Source organism: Pyrgilauda ruficollis, unplaced genomic scaffold, assembly GCF_017590135.1.
Source record: "Pyrgilauda ruficollis isolate IOZ18807 unplaced genomic scaffold, ASM1759013v1 scaffold35, whole genome shotgun sequence".
Classification (NCBI taxonomy): Eukaryota; Metazoa; Chordata; class Aves; order Passeriformes; family Passeridae; genus Pyrgilauda; species Pyrgilauda ruficollis.
Window position 1 is genome coordinate 6,979,212 of NW_024524934.1, and position 24,742 is coordinate 7,003,953.

Consider the following 24,742-nt stretch of genomic DNA (forward strand, 5'->3'; position numbering starts at 1 on the left):
TGTTGGGGTGCCAGTGAGCCAGGGTCCAGTTGAACAGGAGAACTGCAACCCCTTCAGCATCTCAGCACCTTGGGGACTGCTTTCTTCGTGTTCTCTGTACCAGTGCATTTCTGTTGGTCTAGTTCATGCCATGTTTACTACCCAAAACTCAACAATGCTCTGCATTAATTAACTTTTGTTGAGGATTATGTCAGGTTCTTAACAGACAGGCTGTCTTTTACTGTGGCCACATCAATATACACTGGTAGTGTAAGGAGCACTGTCCCTTGCAGCCTGGCCAGCTCTGCTCTGCCTTTTTGACTCCTGCACCAAGGGAGAAATCTGTGCTGGGTTTCACAGAACTTTCTTGTTTGCTGTGAAAGCACTCTCTCAGGTTTATAAGATAAAACAGCTTTTTTTCTTCATGGTGTGGTGGGTTGGTTAAATTTGCCTTCACCTCCAGCAAGCTCTCTCTTGTTTCTGTCTTCTGGGTGCTTTATCACAGGGATGTCTTCTCAGGTCCTGTAGCCTTAAAAAGCATTAAGCAATATTTAAGTAAATATTTTGTTCAAAATTCACTAAAGATGCTGTGTCAGCTGGGAAACATAGTGCACTCTTTTCCAAAGAGGATCCCAAAAATTTCACCAGCCTCCTGGGATAATGCTTCCACAGTAACAGGGAGGCCTCAGGGGCAGGATATGGGCTGCTTTATACCCCCTAGTCCCAAACACCTGTTCTTACTCTATTCAGGGTCAGACCTGTGGTTCCCAGCTGCTGCAAATCAGAATAGTTTGGAAGACTTTCAGCTAATGAAGGGAAAATAATCAGCTGTAATCCAATTACAGAAGAAAGAGATGAAAAGCGCAGGGAGGTTTCCTGCCCCCTACACTAGGAATGATAATTTTAACTATACTTTTAATCCTAAATATTTTAGCAAATGAGCTGCATGAGGCCACCATGTTGCTGACTCTTCCCCATTCCAGTAGTTTATTGCCTGCACAGCCATGCAAAGCGTCCCCCTCTAAAATGGACATCCCTGTTTTGAAAGGAGCTCTTCTTTGTCCTCTCTTTTTCGACTTGATCACCCTGATATAGGCAGCCTGGGAAGAAGAAACTTTACTGCCAGCTGTCTCACTTTTATGAAAAGAAAGAGACACGGCTTCTCCTTTCCTTGTGTCTTTTCCTTGAGCTCTATTAGAAAGAAGGATTGCACAGACATCTGAGCCCAAACGAGACGACAGACAGTTTTATTTGTCCACCAATTACCTCCCATTTGTAATTAATTAGGGCAGAGAAGGACAAGCAAGTTTATTTTTTATTCTAGCCCTGTTACTTCCCTGAAGATTTTCACTTTGGGGGGAGATGTAGCATGTTTTTCCCTGAATACAAGTTTCAAACACAAAAAGGAGAAGAGAGTGCCCTTCAAAACTCTGGGGACATATGTCAGAGATGCTTTGAGGTTACCATACATCCTTTTCAATCCCATACAGGTTCCAGCAACCCTGGGGTCCTGCAGTCCCAGGTTAGGTCAAACCTGGTGCAGCTCTTTGGAGCACAGCTGTGCTTGTGCCTCTCTACCACATAAATGTACAACTCTGCCACAGGCAGGTGTGTGGGCAATGCCAGGCAACAGAGTCCTGTGTGACCTGAGGCTCAGCCCTGCTTTTTTCTTTTTGGGGTTTCTTCATCCATTTATTTGGGCTCTGAGTTTCCCAAGGCAGAGGCTCCTCTCCCAAGCCCATGGAGTGCTCTCCACAGAGGTGGTTCAGTACAGAAAGGAAAAATTATTGTAGTGGAGAAGGAGCAACTGCAAGCCCAGCCAGAAAGAAAACTACTTAGTTTCCTTTGGAAAAAAGCCCCACAACATCAAAGGATTTTAATAGTGTTTAAGTAATGCTTTTTTAAATGTGAAGATACTTGTTTTCTCAGTCATTTGTAACAAAACCTATTACATGTATGACAGTGCAATCCATCATAAACACAATGAAACATGTAAGGTGGGAGGAGGAACTCATGACATGTTTTTAATAGACATTTCTTCCCTTCCCCCTCCAAACTGAAGGTATTTGTTATGACTTTTACTTAAAATGGGGAAAGAGGAGAGGGAGGGGAGTATGTTTTGAATTCACTGGAGAAGAAGGAAAATTTGTTTTATTTTATTTTAGTAGCTCCAGGCTGCCTTTGAGTAACTAGGTATTACAGTCCTGGTGCATCTCTAATTAATAAGATCAACTGCCCCTGAATTTTCTTTTACAAACTAATTTAGATATGTCAAGGCTGCAATTATTTTGAGAAAGATCTGACTCCTTGCTTATTCATCTTTCCTCCTACTCCATGAGAAAATAAAACCATCAGCTTAAATGCCCTTTGAAGTCTGTTTTAGGTACTTGATTGAAAATTAAACACTGCCTTGCCACTGTTAAAAGTGGTCAAGGTTCCCGTTCTTTTTTCTTTTTCCCTCACTGCCACCCTACAATTTGCAAAGGATAATGAACCTTGGGATCTGGCTTAGTTCCAGATACAGCCTGGCATTTCCTGGCCATCTGGGCCCCTACCCCCACGTGTGATGGATGTCACGGGTGGGATGGCGGCACCACTGGGGTCAGTGGCAAAGCGCCTGGCGTGGGAAGGGCCTGATCCTGCAAGGTGCCGAGTGTCCTCTGGCTCCAGCTGACTTCTCAACCCCATGCAATCAAGCTCTCCCTTAGTCCCAGAGAGCCACTGGATTTGTGGGGAATGCCTCTGAAAGCTCATAAAGATCAAACAGTTTATTGGGGTGAGTGGTTTACTTTTATTTGGCAGTGTTTGTGGAGCCCAGGCACCGGGCTTGTGTTATAAAAGTTATTGCATGTCAGGTGCCTCCCCAAATCCTGCTCCAATAATCCCTTCTTCTTTCTGGAAGCCTCCAGAAAGAAAGAAATGAAGCAGGGGAGAAGAGAAAGAGGGAGAATTTGAGCTCCCACTTGTTAAATCCTATCAGTGAAGCTTTCATCTCTTGACTGAGGCCGTTCATCTGGAATAGTCCCCTCGGGATGCTGAAATAAAAGGCTGAAACAACATGCCTAGCCTGGGCTATGCATTTCTTTCTTGTAGGAATGGTGCAACAAGGCAGAGCAGCAGTGCCCTGACCAACACAAGAACTGGATCCACCAGCAGAAGGAAAAGCTAACCATGCCTGGGTTTTACAAGATCTAGTTTTTGTTACAGAAGAAGTTGAGCCCCTTTAAATGAAGAAAAGCAGCCTGGTTGTGGTTTTATTTTGGTTACTCAGGCTGGGTTTCCTATACAGGCAGCATGACTTCACAGTGACCTGCCTGCCACGGAGGAGAAATGTTTTCCCCCTTCTTCCCTCCCCCTCCTCTTCCCTACCAAATTCAAGCAGGATCAGCAAAAAGCCTGGCAGGAGGGACACTAGCAGGCGGGCAATTCTCTGACACCCCATTGAGCATCCTCCACCCTAACCCCTGCATGGTGTGGTTTACAACTTAGACTTTATTATCTGCTGACAAACGAAGGCTTTTCTGGAAAGCAAGCTTTATTTTCCCAGAAGCTGACAGAGCCTGACCAGAGCATAGCAAGCTCTCAGCAGAGCTTTAGCCGTGCCAATTCATTTATTCGGAGGTCTCAAGCTAGCATTACATCCTAGGTGATCATAAATGTCGTCTGTCTGGAGGGGTGAGAGGGGAATTTCTAGCCCAGTCCTGTCTAGACCAGAGTTTGTCATGGAGAGAAGTCACAAAGGGGACACTGTGAAAGTGCTCTACATGGCAGTGCCATCGTGGGGGCATTCTGGACACATCTAAAGTGTAAACCTGGCATCTGGCCCTCGTTAGGGTTGCTGGAAATAACTGGAGAGCTGCCTTTCAGTGGTCTCTGAGAAGCTCATAACCTGAATGCATGTGGGCTTCTGGTAGCCAGATACTAAAAACCACTCAATTTTGGGTTTTTTTTTCTTTAGACCTGAAAGTTTTAAGGCTGCATTAAGGTGAAGAGCAAGGACATAGCTCTAAGAAAAACATGTTTTTCTCTTCCTGATTGATATTTTACCTGGGTCCAGCTCCACATAAGAAAGTGTGAGAAATAGATAAGAAATTAATATGATATATATGTATTTTTGCACAGCCATGTATACGATATGCTACCTGTGTGGCATCCATGTCCGTTTGAAACTCAGTTAAATGTCAGATGTGCTGTAAGATGTGTTACCGATGCAGAGGGCACAGTGAGCAGTTTCCTAAACCCTGATCATACCAACCACTCACTGTGAGGAGAAACTTAACATTGAAAGCATGCTGACAGTGCCTGGGAGACTAAACAGTAAAGCCCTTGTAGGATGCTGTTGCACATTTATCTGTCAAGTCTTTCTGCCATCATCATCATCATCATTAACTTTTGCTTGAAATGTCCCTTCATGCTCCATGTTTTGAACAAATGGCATGAGAGTATCAATTGTCGTTTTTCATGATCACATTTTATAGCTGAAACTGTATTTTAAGTACTAAAGGGATCAGACCAGGAAAATGTTAGTGTGGAATGTGTGAAGACCACCATCAGGCATCTCTACCCTCCCACTGCACCCTTTCATGCTCTAACTCTAGTCTGGCCTCTTGCAAAGAACTGCAATATCACATTTCCTCAAAGTCAAAGTTTTGCCAAATGAAACACAAGCCTCTTTAGATCCATTTTCACCAGTATTTGTTTTCAATTATAAAAACATGGCTACTCTACTGAACATACTCCCTATCATTGTTTCTCAGTGAGGCTAACAATTTGAAGTCTGAATGTGAGTAGGAAATGACAACTTATTTATGAACAGTTTTCAGTGGGAAAAATACAGCAACTCACTGGTATTTTGAAATGTTATCTGCCCCCTCCCCCCCTCTTTCTGATGATGATTGTAGGAACTTAAACCCTAACAATGTGGCATTTTCCTATCTGTGCATGTGGTGGTTTGCCTGTCAGATGGTTACAGAGCAGGATCTCTCACAAGGACAGACTGCTGACACAGACCTGCCCATGCTAGAACGAAAGTGGCATTGCAGTTTATATTACAGTGCATTACTTTCAGTCATTTGAATCTTTCAGTAAATATTTTCCATTTTTACAGAAACTTTTCTGTTTGACCCAAAACATTCTGGGTTTTGCTAAGCCAGGTATTGTGAGCCTGTGCTTGTTTCTCCTTCAAGCAAAAAGTGTGTTCCCAGCCTTGTGCAGAGGGTCCTCATGAACATCACTTTATTTTTACTGAAGTTGGGTAGAACACCCCTGATCACACCCCTGCTTGGAGAAGCAAGCTCTCCATACTTCTTATGTGCCTAAAAATAATTCAGAATTATATATCGGTGCATTCCTGTAATCTGTGTCTTAAGCTGTTATGTATATTATCTTTGTACATCAGACTGCACAAGTTATTTTTAAGTCCAAATTTTCTTCTCTTTATCCCATTCCAAAAACAATAAACAAAGCTCACAAGAAAAAGGAATAATAAAATATAACCTCTTTGTAAACGCATGGGTATCACTCCAACAGAATTCCTCTACTGCCTAGCAGCCACCCCAGATCTCACCTCCTCTTGCAGGTCACAGCACTGCATTAAACTGGGAGTTATATGCCACTAGAAACCACTGGGTATTTATAGTGCTGTTCTGCACTACCTTGTACAAGGCTTTCTTTGGCTGAAAGCTCATCTAAACCCACCGAGACACTTTACACCCATGCAGCCCAGGTAAGGTCACAGCCATGCTGCGTAGGGTGTCCGTTTAATGGATGTGACATTCCTGCTGCCAGCCCTCACCTCTCAGAGCTGGTACTGGAAACCCCAGGTGGAGGGGTGTGGGACCTTACACCTTGAGAAACAAACAAAAAAATTTATATCTATTGCAGTTCTAGGAAAGAAATAAGGACACACCGCAGGCCTATTGCAACAGAGGAGCCAAGCACGCAGTAAGAACCCAGCAAGCCACATCACCTTTCCATCTCATCCAGGAAAGGTGCATTTTGAAGCTGTATTTAGCAGATGTTGGCTACAGCACTGCAGCAAGATGCACACTGGACAAAAATAGCTGCGATCATATTTCCTTCTGTTGGCCTCGTAGGTCGGGGGATGTGGGAAGATTTCTCTCTCTGCTGGGGTCACAGCAGGGCAATGTTTGTTGTCTTCTGCCTACTGTCATGTGTCCCATAAAGCCCAAAAGAGGCCTTCTCGCTATTGAAAGAAGTACTTGGCATATTTGGAGCACATGCTGACACCAGTTGCTTTTCAAAGGCTCTGTAAATTCCAGCTCACTCTTCTATCCAATTTTCCATTCAGAGACACAGCAAGGGGCATTTGGCAGACCATGAAATAAAACTGCACGTGCTGTAATCCTTTTCAGGGTGAGGCTCAAGCTCTTGCTCCCTCTCCTCCCTCCCTCTCCTTTTCATTCCCAGTCTCTTTCTATACAAGTGTGACCAACTACAGGAGCACCTTGCTTGGATTAGACAAGGTCATGGAAAACGCTTGGAAAATCTAGGGCTTGTTATGTGCTCAGCGAGCAGTGATACTGACCTTACCAGTTTTAATAGCACAGGAGTTTAATTCCACCCTATGAGCTGTCTTTTGTTTTCTCCCCCTCCTTCTGCTGCTAGCCAAGGTTAACTCTTTGCAGGCTTGGGAAAGGCTACTTTGTCAGCCATAGCAGAGTAATGTACAGTGCCTAAATCTCTTGTACTGTACTTGTGGACAGGCAAAACTGGCAGTTCTTAGATGTGTGACTGAGCCCAGAGGGGTTTGTAGTAGATATGCCAACACCTTCAGTGTATTCCTGGATTAATTTGATATTCCCTTCTTGGCACTGAAGGAGACTGCTGCCCCACTCAGAGTATAAACCACAAGAGTAAAAACAATGTTCCTCAGCTTCAGTGTCTGTCAGGTCTTACTCTGCAAGGGGACCTTTAGAGTGTACCAGTGCAAAAGTGGTGCAGAGCAAGGCAGTGGAAGTGATCCTTAGGAAAATCAAAAGGATGGGATGAGAGACTTCATGCCAATAACTCATGAGCTTTAGGGACCAAACCTACTTAGTTACTTTAAATTGGCTTTGGTCCATTGACTTGGCTTCTCACTTATGTGCAGCTTTGTGTGTTTCCAGATCCTTTAATTTTAGGTCTCTGAGGGGAAAAAAAAAATCTATTTGATTTTCCTGAGCAAGATTGCTGATCCAAGCATCTCATGGGTCATACTGCTGGCTGTCAGTTTGCTCCCTCTTCTCCTCCTCTCCCCTCCCACCAGCCTCCAGCCACTTGCTCCCATTCCACTTCTCAGTTAAAATGCAGGCAAAATGGGTGCTAGAGGCACCAGCCAGACAGTGGGAGAAGGGAAGGAGAGGAGGGGCTGGAGAGGGGGAACAGGCTTCCCAGTGTGGTACTGGTTAGGTGTTGTGCTGGGACAACCCAATGCAGCCATCTCCCATGACATTAATCACTGGAGAATCATTTGTGTTCATTGAGCCTACCCAGCAGTGAAGTCACTGTTGTGAAGTCATGTGTTGCCACAGTGGTGAAGAAAGTCCTTTTCCCACAGAGCTGACATCAGGAGATGAGAGGTGGCCACAGGCTCACCGATGGGTAGAAATCATCTGTGGGAGAAGCAGCTGCCAAGGAATGCACTGTAACATGACTATGGTAGCCAGGAGGTGAAGGCACAGATCAAAAGAAAATGGAGAAATGCCTGTGAGGAAAGGGAAGACTCAGGAGGGAAGGATGAATTATTTACATTAATACCAACCAAGTTGTATTCAAAGGGGCACTTTTATTTTGAGTAAGTAGTTTTCCAGTATATGACTCTGGCGTGACTTGCTAGCCTTATTTCTCTAAATTGAATTTTAAAAAATCCATTCTCAATTTGCTTTCAGCAACTTGGAGAGAATTCATGTCTAGATGCAAACCTCATGGCTTAGTCCAGTCCCTTCTGCCTCTCTCTCCACTTATTTAGTTTCCAGTTTAGAGCTTTCAGATGTGGGTAAGGGATAAAGCAAAGTTGTTTTGTTAACCTAGGCCCATTTCAGCTGCCTTCTGGTAGAATAGTCTTCAAATACATATTTGTACATACTTGTATGCCAGTACTGCTTTCGTTTAGAAACTTACAGAAAGAAGTTATCAAATATGAATACATTAATGAATATAAGCTGCATTTCTTCACATACCTCTAGACCAGTCTCTTTGTACTGAGTGGAGATACAGTTTTTAGTTGCCTTGGGTTTTAACCCAGTGACATCAGAGAAGTGGAAACGCAATAGTGATGGGCCCCAAGGTGTGTTTTCTTAATGTCTTTGGAGCTGCTGCAAATCCATGCCTACTACTGTCTCCTGGAATTCAGAGGAGCTGTGTGGAAAGGGAAAGCAACAAATGCTGATCTCAGCAAATTTGATATAAATTTGGGCAAAGGATCAAAGATTCTGCTTTTATGGAAACCAGTTCATCAATCCTTATCTTTCATGCAGCAGATCTATTTCTCCCTGCCCCCCTCCTTCTTTCTTCTTCTTCTTTTTCTTTTTTTATAATTCTTGTTTAAAACATGAAATGGAAAAAAAAAAAAAAAAGCTTTATCACTAGCCAGAGACTGATTTCCACCAGGACGTGAAGGTTTCTTTGCCTTGGTCTTTTCTAACAACCAGTAAATATCCAAACACATCGTTGTGCCAGATAAAAGAAGAAAGTAATAATGCTGTATAAAGTCAGCCTGGGCAGCTAGCTAAGGAGTTGGCTTTCATTTCTTTCAGAATTAAAGGAATCAAATCCAGTTCTGTGCCAGTATTTACTGTCAAGTGGCCTACTTCAGATTTTAATGATCTCTTGAGACCCTGGCCTGACCCAAAATGTTGTTACAACTTGGCCCACACCAGTATGATAAACTAAAATCCCTTCACATGGTGCCCCTCATTCAGTAATTAGATATGTCCTAAGAACAGTATTAAGTACTGCGCCTAAAAACAGGCTGAGCAAAGGCCAGTTTACAAGGGTTTCATGGTCAAGGTGCTGAGTGAATTGCTGGCTATAAAGGCATGCCTCAAACAAAAAGAAATGAAAAGAAACCTTGCTAAGCTCCCTTAGGGAAAATTGTAGCAGCCTCCCTTCTCCATAATCAACAGCTGCAGAAGCAAAAGTGTTGCTCATCTGTTTTCCTGCCAAGTGGAAAATATATGCTACATGCATCATGGAGATGGAGAAAGGTTATAACAACACTATAGATAGAAAACATTTATAAATGGCTAGTTGGATGCTACTTTTCAGGCAAAGAACCAGAGAAGTAAGAAATTGTTGCAGAAAATGCCAAAATATGCTTTAAAAATGGAGGAGTAATGAATACACTCTCTTGTGTCTATACATTATGAATGCAGAATTAATTTATATTGCATTTCAGCAATGTTATACTCTACTTCACACTTAATTATATTAGATAAATACCTGGAGTGAGGAACACATTGCTGACACTTGCAGCTAAGAAAGTCTTTTGTCATAAAAATAAGGACTCCATTTTTGCAAGGTGCAGACATCTTTAAGTTTTTTCATGGTTAACCCAATCTTTACTGCTATTCCTAAGTAGGCTATTAACACCCTATGGTCTGGGGGCTTTTCTGCTTGAAGTCCTTACACATCACATCAGTGAGATCAACAATTTGCAGCGCCATTCTTACCCTGGGCAGCTAAGCCAGGTTCAGGACACTGACATGTATCCTCATTTCAGTAGGTTTCCTGGTCCACCAAGGTGGAGTGATATCCCAGGTAATGGGAAACCTCCAATAACATCATCAGTGGTGCAGCTCTTAAGTGAGAAATGGAGCAGATGCTTTCACAGGGCCCCGTGCAAGCCATTGTGTCCTCTGACAGTAGAGAGTTAACTGCATGTGCAGTATCATTAACCCCACTAATCATCTAACTAAAAAAACCCCAAACCAAAGTGCCCTCACACAGCTCAAAAAACACTGGTTCTAAATTTATTTATTGAGTCTTTACAACCAAGTGGATCAGGAACAAATCCTTTCATGCATCTTTATGCCTTATAAAGATGAACAAGGATCATGCATATGCAATTTATTATTCCTTTTTGGGGCACCTCTGGGATCAAGGGAGGTGGGTCCAGGCATGGCATTCCCTTGTATTTGGTGTTATTGACCTCCAAGAGGACTTGGGGTAGGCTCACAAGTGGGAGAGAAGGAAGCCATTGGAGGAGAAAGGCAGTTTTTAGAGATTTCATTGTGCGCTGTCCCCCAGCTCGGTGAGTGATGTGATGCAGAGCAGGGCTGTCACACCTTTCCATCATTCTGCCAGAGAAGAGAGAGGAAAAAAGAAGTGTCTGCAAGCCTTGAGCTAGGAGGCCTGGTGCATCTTTTGTCAAGGTGAGGTGCACACAGCTGCTCCCAAACCCTGTCAGCATGCCTGGCCACACAACTGTTGTGGAAAACTTGGAAACTGCAAAGACTGTTTGTTTCATTGTCCTGGAAAATGGAGCTCATAGGAAGAGGTTGCTGTTTTCTAAAATGACCCTATTAGGAGTGATTACCAAAAATGGAAGATAAAATTAGCATGTGTAAGGTTCATGTAAATCTCAGATGACTATTTGGGGATACAACAAAAGAGCTGACATGATGCATTAAAATATTTTTTTTTCCATTAGTAACAGCTAGATTATGGTTTGAATAAAAAATAAAATCACCCTGTGCAAGGCTTAAGTGTGCAGTAAATAGAAACCAGCTTTCAAACCTGACATGGAAATAATTTTGTTGTGTTCTTGAGCTTGTTGTGCATCTCTGTCATTCCGGCATTAGTGGGATGGGTTTGATCCCACAGACATGCACTTAGACACCTGGTTTTCTGGGGCCTCTTGGTGACAATTTTCAGTGAAGGGTCTCACTGAAGAGCTCAGAAAACTGATACAAAGGTGAGCTGATTGCCTCTGGCAGGATTTTCTGCTGTAGAAATGTTTAGAGCTCAGTTTTGATGTGATTTGATATATAACATGCCAGTTGATTTAGAACTGCTATCTTTTATATTATTCTATGAACACTCTTAGAATTAATATCCATCAGATTAGTAACTGCCCAGGATAGTACTTAGTCCACTTTTAATTTGAATGAGAGGATTTAAAATCTCTAACTAAATTTTTCACTACTGCCCTCTGGGTTTGGTCCCTTTCCCAAGGACATAATTTAGAGTGTTATCAGAAGCTAAATAGGTCACTGGTAGGACAGCTCTTGTCCATTGGATGACACTGAGTTGGCACACAGTGGTGCCAGCTTTTAGATGACTAAAAAGAGGGCAGACACTGATGGAGAATGAATGAATGAATGCATTGAAATCACCCCAACTCAATCTGCAGCCAGCATCTCTCTGTAGCAGGCACCCTCAGGAACTTGCTTGCAGCTTTATCCAGACATCCTGCTTGAGAAGTCTACAAACTCAGTAGTTTCTCCATGGGGAAACAAGCTCAGATATCTTATTTTGGGATCACCAGAAACCCAGCATGGCTGGAGGCTAATCACACATGGGAACATGTTTCCTGCCTTTCTCCATTAACCCCTTGAAAACAGCATTGTGTGTCTCCAAGTGTAACCACGTGCCATCCTTCTCAGGGAAAAGCTGTTAGCACAAACACTATAGAAGAGAAGTACTGGGTTATTCCTCGTGCTTGAATGCTCCAGATTTGGAAATAGATGCTTCACCATCAAGTGGGTCAGAGGTGTCCCCAGGTCATGGATTCAAATGATAAGGTGGATAGGAAAAGGAAACAGAGGCTTTCACAATACGTGGGTTTAATGGATGTTTAGATTGGCTGTAAATCTGCAAGTGCCTGTTTGTTTAGAGTTACCAGGATATGAATCAAAGAAATAAAAATAGCAATGCATTAAGGCTTAGAGAACCTCTTGGGAAGGAGCAAATTAATATTTCTAAATGTAAATATTTTGACCCAACTTATTAATCATATTCTCATGCTACAGTGGGAGAGAATTGAGTTGGATGTGGTAACTTATCTTCTGTTTTCTGCAGGAAGAACACTTTGTGCTTCATACACCAGCACCTTGTCTGACTGATTAGGCAGTGCTATTTTCTTAAAACTTTCCAGTATTATGCCACTGGGTTATTGGGTTTTTTGTAACAAAAAATTAAACCAAAACTTATTTTCCTCAGCTTTTCTGTTTGTGATGTGTGGCACAGCCAGCAAATTCCAAGTCGTGGCATTTCTTTCAATGTCTTTACTACTGTGAGATATTGCTGGAGACCTTAAGAATACATCTTAATTAAATCAGTGAATTTCCTCATCCCTTTGTCTCTATTCCTTATCATTCCCATGGTCTTATGTAGCTCAGATTTTTGAACATGAGTGGTGATGTTTAAAATGTTTAATAGATGACTAACAGATGTCAGGACATTAGCAGCATATTATATATTATTAAGACACATTGTCATTCAAAGATGTCAGCATAGTCTTCTGTCAAGTTTTGAGATACTATATAATTCTATAGCAGTTGATATCTTTCATTACAACATCCTCCTACGTCATTTGCAAATATAAAACTAATGCTAAATATGAAATGTATTTGCAATAATTTATCAAGTTGTTAGAACCAATGATAGTTGGAACAATTATCTCTGCTAACAGACGTACATCCAGAAAGATGGTAGCAACGACTTTGTTCAGCTATGTCTAGTTTTTCTCAAAAGTGCTGCTAAGCCAGAGGAATCACCTGGGGTTTGTGCAGGGATAGTCCCTAGCCATGGTATTCAAGCACTACAGTTCTGGGGAGAGTGCTTTTAGCAGTTCTGTGCCTGCCTCTGGTGCCCTAGGTAGAACTAAGGTCCAGTCTGAGGGTGGTTTTCTCCTGCTTCATCCTTTTTTTGTGAGTAAGGATTTGTGATGTCTACAGCTCACTTTGGGTAGCACAAGCCTTGAAGCACTTTCTTGTGTTTACTTTGCGCTGTTAATTAAAGAAAGTCAGTAAAACGAATGCATCGGTGTCTGCAGGGGCTCCTTATTTCTGTGGAGTGGTGATGTCTCTGTGACCCATGTTGCTTTGGCAGTGCATGATGGCAAGAGCTGGAAATGTTTAGACCAAATCATTATTATCAAACGCATTACAGCTTAGACTTAAATCCGGGTTTGTAAAACAGGCACTACTGTAGTGTGGTGGACCAAATTGCTGGAATTTCCTTTTTCCATTGGTCTGTAAAAAGCACAAGCCCATGACACAGAGCCTTTCTGCTTCCTCTATTTCTGCCCTACAGAACAGCTATTGTGAGGAATGTAAAGAGTTTTCTTCCAAGGAAGTAGTCTAACGAGGTTTATAATACTTCTTGATTTACATTTTTCATATGTCCCCAGAGATGCTGTAAAGAATACATTTTACAAATGCTAGAACAAATAATGGAATTGTGAACAACAAAAAAAAAAAATTGCATGTCAGAGCTGCATACTTTGCCAACCTTTGTCTTGAGAAGAAATTAAAGGAGAAATGAAAAAAATATTCCTTTTCCTAGGCTCACTTCCAGCCATTTAGCATTTTGACTACATATTAAACCAATCCTCTTTCTGAAAGTTTTGATTCTTACAGAATTTATAGGCAAGGAATAGCAGTAAAAAGGAGAATAACAGTAGCTATATCTGACAATAAAGTGTTGCCAAATTTTTGCCCATTTAATGTCTTTAAGGTCTCTCTAATTTATTTATTTATTAAGTCTTTCTTGGGGGCCTGTCAATGTAAGGAAAGAAGAAAAATTTCTGCATTTACTGTATATCTTGATGGAGTATAAAAGATATTTTATTTTCCTTGTCTATCTCTGACTGGCTGTTAGCTGACTGAGTAACAGTAGACAACTCTGCCTCCTTCTGCCTGTTTTTTACTCTTTATTAGAGATGCACAAAAGTACTTATTTAACTTACTTTGTGCAACCTTAGTTTATCAGCTAAGAGGTTAATGAATTGTACAATAAAAGTACTGGGACTGAAAACTAGTAAGAGATTCCCATGGATAAAGCACAAGACAGCTGGAGGTCAGGCCACATCATATGAGAAGACAAGAAACAGCCAAGAAAGTTTCAGAATTGGGCTCCTACAGATCATTATCGACCAGTGCAGGCAGTAAAATGTGTCACTTAGCTCCAGTCACTATATCAAATCACATTAATTTTACCACAGCTCTGAAATCTCCCTCCCAGATTGCCTCTCTCTTATACTGTCCCCTGAAGACTTCCCCTGACTTTGAGGTGACATGCTGATTTCCCATTGGAGTCATAATTCAAATGAAATCACGTCACGGTGACACCAGCACAATTAAATCATAAATAAAGGCCATGACATGTATTTCTAAAAGCTATTATGAAATATATAGAGAGAGAGACCTATAATCTGCATTAGATTGTTACTTAAAAGGGTTTTTTTAAAGCTCGATTTAAGTCAACATAGATTGCACATATTTACTACCCTATCTTTCTAATCTCAGGGTTTAGCAAACATGAGCCTGTGTTACATCCTCTATTATATAGATAGGAAGACTGAGATATTAAAGGTGACTTTCTCCTGGTCAGAAAGCTGGGGGCATGGGAATTTTTCAACTCTCAGGCTCCTTAACTCTTCTGTCCTTTCCATTGCGTTGATATGTTTCCATACTTCCTTTTTTAGCTATAGACTAGAAGTGATCCAGGCAATCCTTTATTAAATCTAGAATCCTTCCACTACTATTCCCACTAGGGCTGTTCTTCAGTTTTTACAAGCATCCTTACTGTCCACTGCCTTCCCAAAAGTGACTGGGCTAATTGAAGGTTTTACTGTATCTGAAGCAGATTCTATTAAAATTAGACATTAAATTGAGTTTGTAGGGATGCAGTTACTGGCATTAATGGGCATTAATTCTGAGGGGCTAGAGGCAGCCAAACCACACCCCATTCCCAGCTCAGCAAAGAGCAGCATATGACAGAAAAAGAAGGGAAAAAGCACTCGCACAGTTCTTCCCTGGGGAATTAGGAGTCTGCAAGAGACATCAGCTAGCCCCAGATCCTCAGGAAACGGCTTGAGCGTCACTTGTTGGCATGCAAATAGTGCAGAATAATCCTGTGCCAGATGCCAACATTTCCTACCACATCTCAAACAGGAGCTGAGATGCATTAGTGCCATTTGAGGATGGATGCCTCGGAAGGAAAAGCCAGCATTTGCACCACCACAATGCAGGCTAGAGGCACACAGCAAATGTGGTGTCTCATGATGATGTGTGTGATGAAAATGTGGGAGTGGAGCACTAAGCAATCGTGACATGTGAAAGTTTGGCCCCCAGACTTACTGTTTTGAAGCTTGTCCTTGTTTTTCCTAATCCATGTGACTATATTTTCAAGAGTATTTAATTTCCTCAGCAAACATTATTGCCTTTTTTCTCTATTTCTGAGTAGTGAACAGTAAGAAATCAACCAGATTGAAGTTACCATACAAATAAGGCAAAAAAATTACCCACGGGGTGATGACCTGGAGATTCAGTTCCTAACTGGCAATGGCCAAGAGGAATTGAGACTCTCTGTCTACAGGGTCTTAACAAGGGGGCAAATGGGAATGTGGAGAACAGCATCTGACACTGCATGGCACATGAGCCTGGCACATGTTGTGTGTCAGCAGCACCGATGGCACAGGAATTCAGCGCATTTTGGCTCCACTCCTGCAAGGGTTTAGGCCCGCACTTAAGAGGCACACAGGAAGAGTAATAAAGCTTGGAATATGCAAACAACATTATGGAAGAGAGGCCTTTTTTCATCCAGGAACCACCTTTGCTGCACAATTTTTTGTGCCTCAGAATATCAAGCAGCGGCAGAGTTAAATGGAGTCATATTAATAAGCATGGATAATCTCATCATCCCGGGTGGGCTGACAGCAAAGCAGCTCCAAACACATGCATCTGAGTGAAATGTTCCTGCAATTAATTGGATTTGATTAAATTTCTCATTTAATGGCTGGAGGAAAAGAAACAGACCAAAGAAAGTGAGCAACTTTCTTGCTAACCTGGAGCTTTGAGTAATGGCTGTGGAACACCAGGTTCCCCCACTGCATCACATGGGGAAAGTGTTGCTCTGGACATAAGGGCACAAGAACCCAGTTTCTCGCAACCTTTCTCTTTGTCCTGACCTTCTCCTTTCCTGAAAGAGAAGAAGAAAATTTTTACTCTCAAATAGCTGTTCTGATGCTGCTATATTTCCATTTAAAAAAATTTAGACTGCTTAATTTTTGTTCCCAGGAAGGTTCCCCTGCCCAGGAAGGGGGGAAACCAACTTTAAGGCCTTGAAAGGTAAGGGGAAACAGAGCTCTCAATCTCCAGCCAGCTTTAGATTATGATCTGTGAACTTAGATGGAGGCACAGAGCTACTGATCCCATCCTTGTCCTTGCTTATATAGGGTTAGGCTCTACTCAGAAACATTGACTCTTGATTAAAATCTCTTACAGCAAGGTCCTCAAAAATCCATAAGTAAAACAAGTAGTTTCTTTTACCATCTTGCTAAAATTGTGTCTGACACATGGAGGATTACATGGATAAAAATCAGGCCTGGTTTCAGCTTTATTTTTCATTGTATGATCAAACTCTGTTACCTGTTGAAAATTTGATTTATTTTATACAAATTACTTGAGTCCTTTTTAGTGCATCTTTGAATAAAGAACTAAAAAGGGCAAAGGAATTTTCCATGGAAACCCCACAGCATTTTAGAAATATCCCAGCTGTGACATATAAAACAGCTTTTTCAAAACCCAGCGAAGCTCTGTTTTGAATAATTTTCCATCAGAGGTAACACCAGTGACATAACAACAGTGGGAATTGACTACATCTTCTAGATCACCTGGTTTAGGTAAGATTTGACCATCACAGTGTTTAATTAAGCTTTCTGTCACAGGGGTCCTGCCATCTGTCCAAGAAGTAGCAGTTGCCTCTACATCACTACACGGAGACCAGGTCCCCATGTGCAGCTTCTGGTGGCTCAAGCATTATGACTTATACACTTACTACTAAAATACAATACACTTATTACTAAAATATTGGAAAATTTGAACATACAATCTTAGTTTATGATTTACAATGCCTGAACAAATGGATTTACAGTACCTGAACAAGTTAGAGTTAAGACTGGATCAGTGGGCAGAAGCCAGTTGTATGAGGCTCAATGGGACTCAGTGCCAGTCCTGCCCTAACATCACAACACCATGTAACACTACAGGATTGGAGAAGAGGTGCTGGAAAGCTGCCCAGTGGAAAAGGACCCTGGGGTGTTGGTCAACAGTGGCTTAACATGAGCCAGCAGTGTCCAGCTGGCCAAGAAGGCCAATGCACCCTGGCCTGTATCAGGAACGGTGTGGCCAGCAGGAGCAGAGCAGTGATTGTCTCCCTGTACTTGGCACTGGTGAGGCCACACCTCAAATCCTGTGTTCAGGCTCCTCACCGCAAAAAATACATTGAGGGCCTGGAGGGTGTCCAGAGAAGGGGAACAGAGCTGGAAAAGGGTCTGGAGCACAAGTCTGATGAGGAGCAGCTGAGGAATCTGGGGTGTTTAGCCTGGAAAAATGGAGGACCGGAGGGGACCTTATCACTCTCTACAACAACCTGAAAGGAGACTGTAGTGAGGTAAGAGTTTGTCTCTCCTCCCAAGCATCAGAATACAGGATGAGGAAACAGCCTCAAGTTGCACCAGGGGAGGTTGAGATTGGATATTATGAAAAATTTCTTCAGAAAAAGAATGGTCAAACACTGGAACAGGCTGTGCAGGGAAGCAGTTGAGTCAGCATCCCTGGAGGTATTAAAGAGACATGTACATGTGACATTTAGGGACATGGCAGTGCTGGATTAACAGTTGGAGTCAACAATCTGAAAGGTTTTTTCCACCTAAATGAGGACCAAAAGGTTATTTCCACCTAAAGAGGACCTAAATGGTCCTCTGAGTCAGAGAGAGAAGCAGCATCAGAGCTCAGTCTTGTGTGCACATATAAACACATAGAGTCAAGTACATGTACACACATCTGCTTATACATGCGTGAGCACACCCCACCACAGATCTTTATCATCAATACAACCTTTTCTCTAGTTTGTGTCACATATACATGAATCATTTCTAAAAGAATTGTAGGATAACAGAACTTGCAAATGACAAAAAAAACAAAAAACCTATCTTCTTTTCTTTCCCTCTTGGGTTCTTAGGTGTGCCAGTAAAGCAAGACCCAAACCCCTACAAAGCTGGCTACCCCATAACTTACAGTGGTGGTTGTTAAAACGCTGGTCTAAGTCAACCTTGCGATTGTACATCACAGGGGAACAAGCGATTGAAACTCACAGGAGATCAAGCCACCTGCTTTACCCTTTGCCACAATAACTAGTACTCCACTTTGGAAGGTTTCCAGGCCAAAAGGTGGTTTGCTCCTGCATTGGCTTGGTGGGGCACTGACAAGCACTCCAGGGATACCCTGGTTACTTCAGCTTCAATCCCCACCACCTCAGCAAGCAGCCCCCGGCTGAGGTCTCCAGAAGGACATGCTCATTCTATAATTCTGCTAGGTCTCTGCTTTATTACTTGTCTTTTCTGTCTGGCTGCTTTAATCATTGTCCCAGTACTTTAAGGGTTCACCTTGTTACAGCCACCCAGGATGCCAGGCAACATTCAGCCACACCCAGCTGCCTCTAGGCCAAAATCTGGCGACATCTGCTGCCTGGCAGGTGCTGATACACTGGTGGGACTGCTCCTCTGCATGTCCACCCCCTAAATTTGCAGTGAAAGAAATGCCTTCTCTGTCCCTCTTGGCAGTAGGTGGGGGCACTTCACCAGTATGGAGACAGATATTATTCTGCCACTGAAATGCACCTATACTGGAAAGAGCTACGCTGGCAAGGATGTGCCTTTTTCCCCTGTAACATTATGGGTAATGCCAGCCCATACAGGCAATATACTCTAAAAGCATAGTTTAGCATCTGTTTGTTTTTCTTAATTGCTGTGTAGCAGCTCCCTGTCCATTACAGAAGATACCATTATCATTTCTTCACAGCCAGGGATTTACAATGCACGGATTTAGAGAGGAATCCAGGCCATGCTGAAATCCACAGATGAATTCCCAGGCCTGACCTTGGCAGGGCTGGGATTTCACCTAAAATGACTTGTGTTATGTATCATGCAGAAAGGCAGTGGCATATTATGGGATTAAAGACTGGTTTGGCGAAAATAACATGTTTAAAACATTCCCCTTTTTTGAAAAAATACACAGTATGCAAAAATAAAAAGCTGTTTGGTCTCAATTTAGGTGGTGATTTGTCAACATATTTCTTCAAGAAAACTAATAATTAAGTGGTTCTTTTGTTATATTTTGCTATAAGGTTGTTATTTTTTGTTTGAATATGTTTTTCTGAAATCTATGACATATTGTTGTGAGAAACATCTGAACTTACTCTTGCTTTCCTGAGTGAATGTAAGGACAATTGAGTTGAAAAGGTCAGAACAAATATGTGTTACCTCAGCTTTTCAACATGTAATATTCAACTTCAGTTGAGTATCCAAAGTGAAATAATTCAGATTTTCTGCACCACAAGAAATTATCAGCATTTCCTTGCTCCTAATTTGGAGGTGACAAAGTACCCAATCATACTTTTTTCACCTTCTTCTCCCAAGAAAACATAATTTTTGTTTTTCAGACAGCTCTGGCAGTGTGTGGCCCTATGTGGTGTTTGAAAGCTGCATCCTTGCTTTGGCTTGGGAAGGATGCCCTCCCTGTTCTACATCATTACTGGCTCTGGATTCATCCCTCAGAAACTGCCTGGCCCCTGCTCGCCCTTTGCAATGACACAAATAGAGTGACAGGGATGTGGGCTGGACTCCTTTGGGTAGCTGGCACAGCCAGGCTTGACTGGAAGTAAGGAAGGAAATGCAGCAGGCAGGCCATGTTTCTTGATGAAGAGGTCTGACCATTATTCCTTCCGGGATAAACCCAGGCTAACAACTTGTTTCATATCAGTTGGTGCCAATCTGGCATCTGAGGGGCTGTGAGAGCTCTGCTGCTGCGAGCCTGCATCGGATTCAGGCAGCTGACCTCGAGGTGAAAATCTCTCTATCCCATTATACACCTCCCGAGACACCCAGGCCCCATCTACTTTGTCTTCTCTGCTCCCTGTCATTTATTTTCATCTCTTGTTTTAATCTCCTTTGCATGCCATGTGTGCCCATCAAAGAGCTGCGTTCTGTGCAGTCTAGCAAGCACATTAATGGGGTTCCTTCCTCTCTATGTCTGGGTATCAGCGGTACTTTTTGGCCACTTGTCAAATATTTCCATGAAGATTACCCTTCAGGGTTTCACGTAATCACATTAACAGGGCAGACATTAAATAGAAGTGGGGAAAAGGTGCTCAGAAGCATTAAATAGAAGTGGGGGAAGAGAGAGTAGTTCTAGGAAATGGTTCCATTCTTTCATTGCAAGGAAAAGGTGACTGGGGCAGAAGATGATTGCTGAATTTGTTTCCACACTAAGGCTGAGAAGTAAATAAACCAAGCTAAGGATGAGTGACTTTACACCTGTTAAAGCTGGGATGCAAATATTCTGCAGAAATGACCCAGAAATTTTATTTTGCAGGTAAATGGGGGGGAAAAAAGCCCTCAGGGTTATGCTACAAGAATGCAGAGCAGCCGGGAAGAATAAACCTTGTCAGTATAAAAGGCTTTACTCATTAAGAAAGAATGACCTTCATTTTTGTAGGGCAGACCTTTGTTAGGGCTTTCTGGACTACAGTGGTCCCTAAGTGAGGGTTCTTTCCACATCTGGCTTTGCACAACATGGCCCTGCAGAACACAAGGTGCTCCTGAGGCTGTCAGTGGTAGAAGCCCATGGGGCTGGTTGCAAGGTTCAGCTGAAAGACCTTTTTTTTTGTTTTTTGTGCCTGAAGGGATCAGCTTTATTCAAGGTGAGGAATGTCAGCTCTGATTCCTCTTGAATCAATCTGTCCACAGCTCATTAGCTTATATGTAAACATTGGATTTTAAATAAACAGCAGTACACCCTGATTTCGTATCATATAATGTATCTGAATATATACATGTTTTTGCTACGAATTGGAATTCACAGCATGTTAAGGGCAGCTCTGGTTTTTAGAACTTAAAAATGCCTTCTATTTTTGGTAAGGCTCCTGATGTTTTTTTTCTCATGAAATAAGACTTGCATCTGGAACCACTGATTCTCCAGCTACCTACCAACTTATATTCCTTATGTTAGGAATGAGCTTTGCAGGATCTTGCCGTTGCCTCTTGGTACTTTAAGAGTCAGTTCTACATTTTGATGCTTTATTCCAAATACTTTGTTCAGGTAGATGAACACCAGTATATTCAACAGTGCTGGCTGTTCTACTTGCTTAGTTGAGGAGAGGTGAATACAAGACAGCCTGAGAAAAAGAAAGTGGATGATTTAATATGATTTTTTGCTTGTGCTGTGCAATTTGTATTGCTGGAAGTTGCTGATAGTACAAAATTTGTTGAATTTTTGATTAAATATTAACATGTGGAGGTTGTCTGTAATTTCCATGTGATGCTTGATATAACTCCTAAGTATTGTCTGAGGTCTTTTTGGCAATTTTTCTGCTCCACTAACTCTTGCATAAACATCTAACTGGAGAATTTACTTGCAGAGTATTTTATCCAGGTGTCTTTAGCGATGTAGGAAATTAGACAGCTCTTGTACTCTGATGACTCTGTCTACCTGGGGATGCAAAGGGCTTTGACTTTTGACCTGACTCTGCTCCATGGTGGCTCTGAATGCCAGTCCTTTGCCATTTCCATGAGGTTTGAAGCAGCACTTCATATACCCCTGGCATTCCACTACTCGTGAGTTGTACCTAATTATGTCATCTTAAGGTGACCTCCAAACTGCTCTTCTGCCATCTTTCTTCCCTATTAACAGTAGTTTCTGATTTGGGAAGAATACTAACTGCGGGGGCGGGGGGGTGGGTAGGTGGGAATATTGGGGGGTGAGTTTGAGATGGGCAGGCACAAGAAAGATGGGGACAGTGCTATTAACAGAGGCCTGGTAAAAGCTGAACTTTGTGCCCTGGGGCACCAGAAACAGAAAGGCAAAGAAAAACACCTGAAAAGACAGGAAAAATATAAAATGGTAAAGGAAATTGATACTGAAAAGGAGGAGAAGGGCTGCATTTGGGAGTTCTGCCAAATGACAGCAGTGCAAGTTGCATAGCTGGTGTTGCTCTGAGACCAGCAAGAACCCGGACACACTATGGTGTGCATCCCATGCAGCCTGGAGCCGGTAGCCACACATGGAAATGCTGCCACAGCTGTCAGAATTCAAATATTGCACAATTTGGCATTAATTTTTGTTGTGTGGGTAGATTATTCTGCCTAGAAAATACGTTTTCCTTAGCTAAGCAAGTAGTTTTTGGGTGTTGTCTGACCTGGTTCTGGACAACAAAGATATCACAGGATGAATATACCTTTATGTGTATCACAAATCAGGATAATAAAGAAGGCAAGGAAATACTGAACAGTCCTAATCCTGGTTGCTCTTCTGCATCATTTCCAAGTGCGAGGGCCAGGTTTGGTCCTGGCCTGAGTCTGTGAAGTCTAAATGAAAAATTTTATTATATAAATCTGAAAAATATTTTTCACACCTTCTTAGCAACGAAGTGGTTTTTGTTTGCTGGGTGTTTTTTTTTTTTTTGTTCCCCTGCTTTTTTTTTTTTAATGTGGCCAGCATTAGAAATGTTATATGTCTGAGCACAAAATCACACAAATCAAAGGTCGGATAATGAAAGACACCCTTTCACCAAGCAAATGAGATAAAACCGTCCAAGGAGGAGCTTGTTAATACAGTCATAGAAGTTCTGACTTGGATATCCCCTCAATCATCTGCATGTAGCAAGTCTGAGTTTCATAACTCTGTCTGTGAAGACTAAACATTCCATTCTGTGGAGAACCACAAAAGCCTTTTAACACAGGTTTAATTATGAAGCCCAGAAAAATGGTTTAGCTCTAGGAAGAAAGTAATAAACAGCCCTTCAGTTGAAAGAAGTTGTTTCATAGGTGAGAAGAAGCACACACAAAAACTTTTTATTATATTAGGAAGAACATTAGAATAATGGACGCTGTTGTTTTTGTGTTGTGCATTGTCATTAGTACTGGAGAAGAGTACTTAGATAAGTTTAGGTCACTTGCAATAAAGAAGGCATTTATACACATGATATAACTTTATGCAGGTATTAAAAACATCTCTGTTCCCTAGAGGATTTACTGAATTGAATTCAGTATTTATCAGTAAATTGTATGAAAAGCTACTTTCACATACACACAGCTTGAGTTCCCAAAACCAAATGTGAAATAGAAATATTTCCACAATTCTTGCATTTAATTGCATGATAGAGAAAAAAAGAGAACAGTTGTAAAGAGAATAAAAATAGTTCCCCATAGCATAATTTTAGTTTTTTAGCCCAGATAAAGAGCTCATGGGTAATAAATAGAAGAGGACATACTTACTGCAACAAGAAAACCAATATGAAAGGATAAAAGGTGAGGGTTTTTAACCTTTGTCTTGGGAAGCTTTAGCTGATTATCTGGTTTGCTATCTGAAAAGTGTCTTAAATCAGGCTTCTGCCCAACCTTCAATGCACCTTTGTGCATCTTGAAGGAATACTTGGAGTGCAGCAGTATCCTTTAAATAATAAAGGACCACTAAGCCTGGCACTTCAGAAACCCAGATCCCTCTCCCTCCCTCTTGAGAAGTTCTCCATCTTGAGTAAAAACCCTCTAAGTGTTATTTGTAATGAGAGTCAAGGCATTCCTACATACACCTGGATTTCAATCTTTGCAGCTTCTACTTCAGTTTTCAAGGGAAAATATTCATGTATAAAGATGCCCTCTGACAGATTCAGGGCATGACTCTTCTACATCTCTTGAATCAAGCAGAATAGTACCTGTTATGGTGTTATTCTCAAGAATAGGAATGTCAATATCAGCACCAACCAGCCTGGAGGAAAGCAGAGACCTAGGAATATAGGAAGATATCTAAGCAAAAGCAAGTCTATGGATTAAATGTTATTTACAAAGCAAAGAGCTCAGACAACTCATGCTATAAAGCTGCCATTTGGGGCAGTAGGTCCAAGCTTTCTTGGTTCCCCTTAAATTTTTAATCAGTTTTGGAAGTGTGTCTGCATAAACATATCAACTTTTTTAATCTCCTTGAAAAGGGGAAATTTTGGGTAAAATTTCAAAATTTCTCCCAAAACCCAAAAACAGAACAAAACAAACTCCCACCAAACCTTAAGATAAATAACGAAGCAGGTTACCCTGTGTGTTTGTGTAGCACTGAGCACAGAGGGTTCACAGTTCAGAATGAGACAAGAGTAACACAAAGTACAGCCATAAGAGAGTCAGTGATCCAACTTACACCTGCTTTGCCTGTATGTTTATGTATTTGCTGCAAAACATACAGCTCAATTCTTTTGTGCCTATATGGGCATGAGAAGTCTCTATAGTAAACAGAACAATACCAGAGGAAGCGAGGAAACAAACTGGTCTATTTATAATTGTTCTGTTACCAATATACTCCTTCAACGGCTTGCCAAGATCAGACATAATTGTGTATTTATACTCTCTGGAAGAGCGGTTCTGAATAATTTTGTCTCTTTTCAGAAGATGCTTTTATAAATTCTGTATTTGTAACTGGATTCTACACATCCTATTACATGGATACTTTAATATTAATTACTTTGACCTCTGTTTGACTACTGTGCAAAGGGA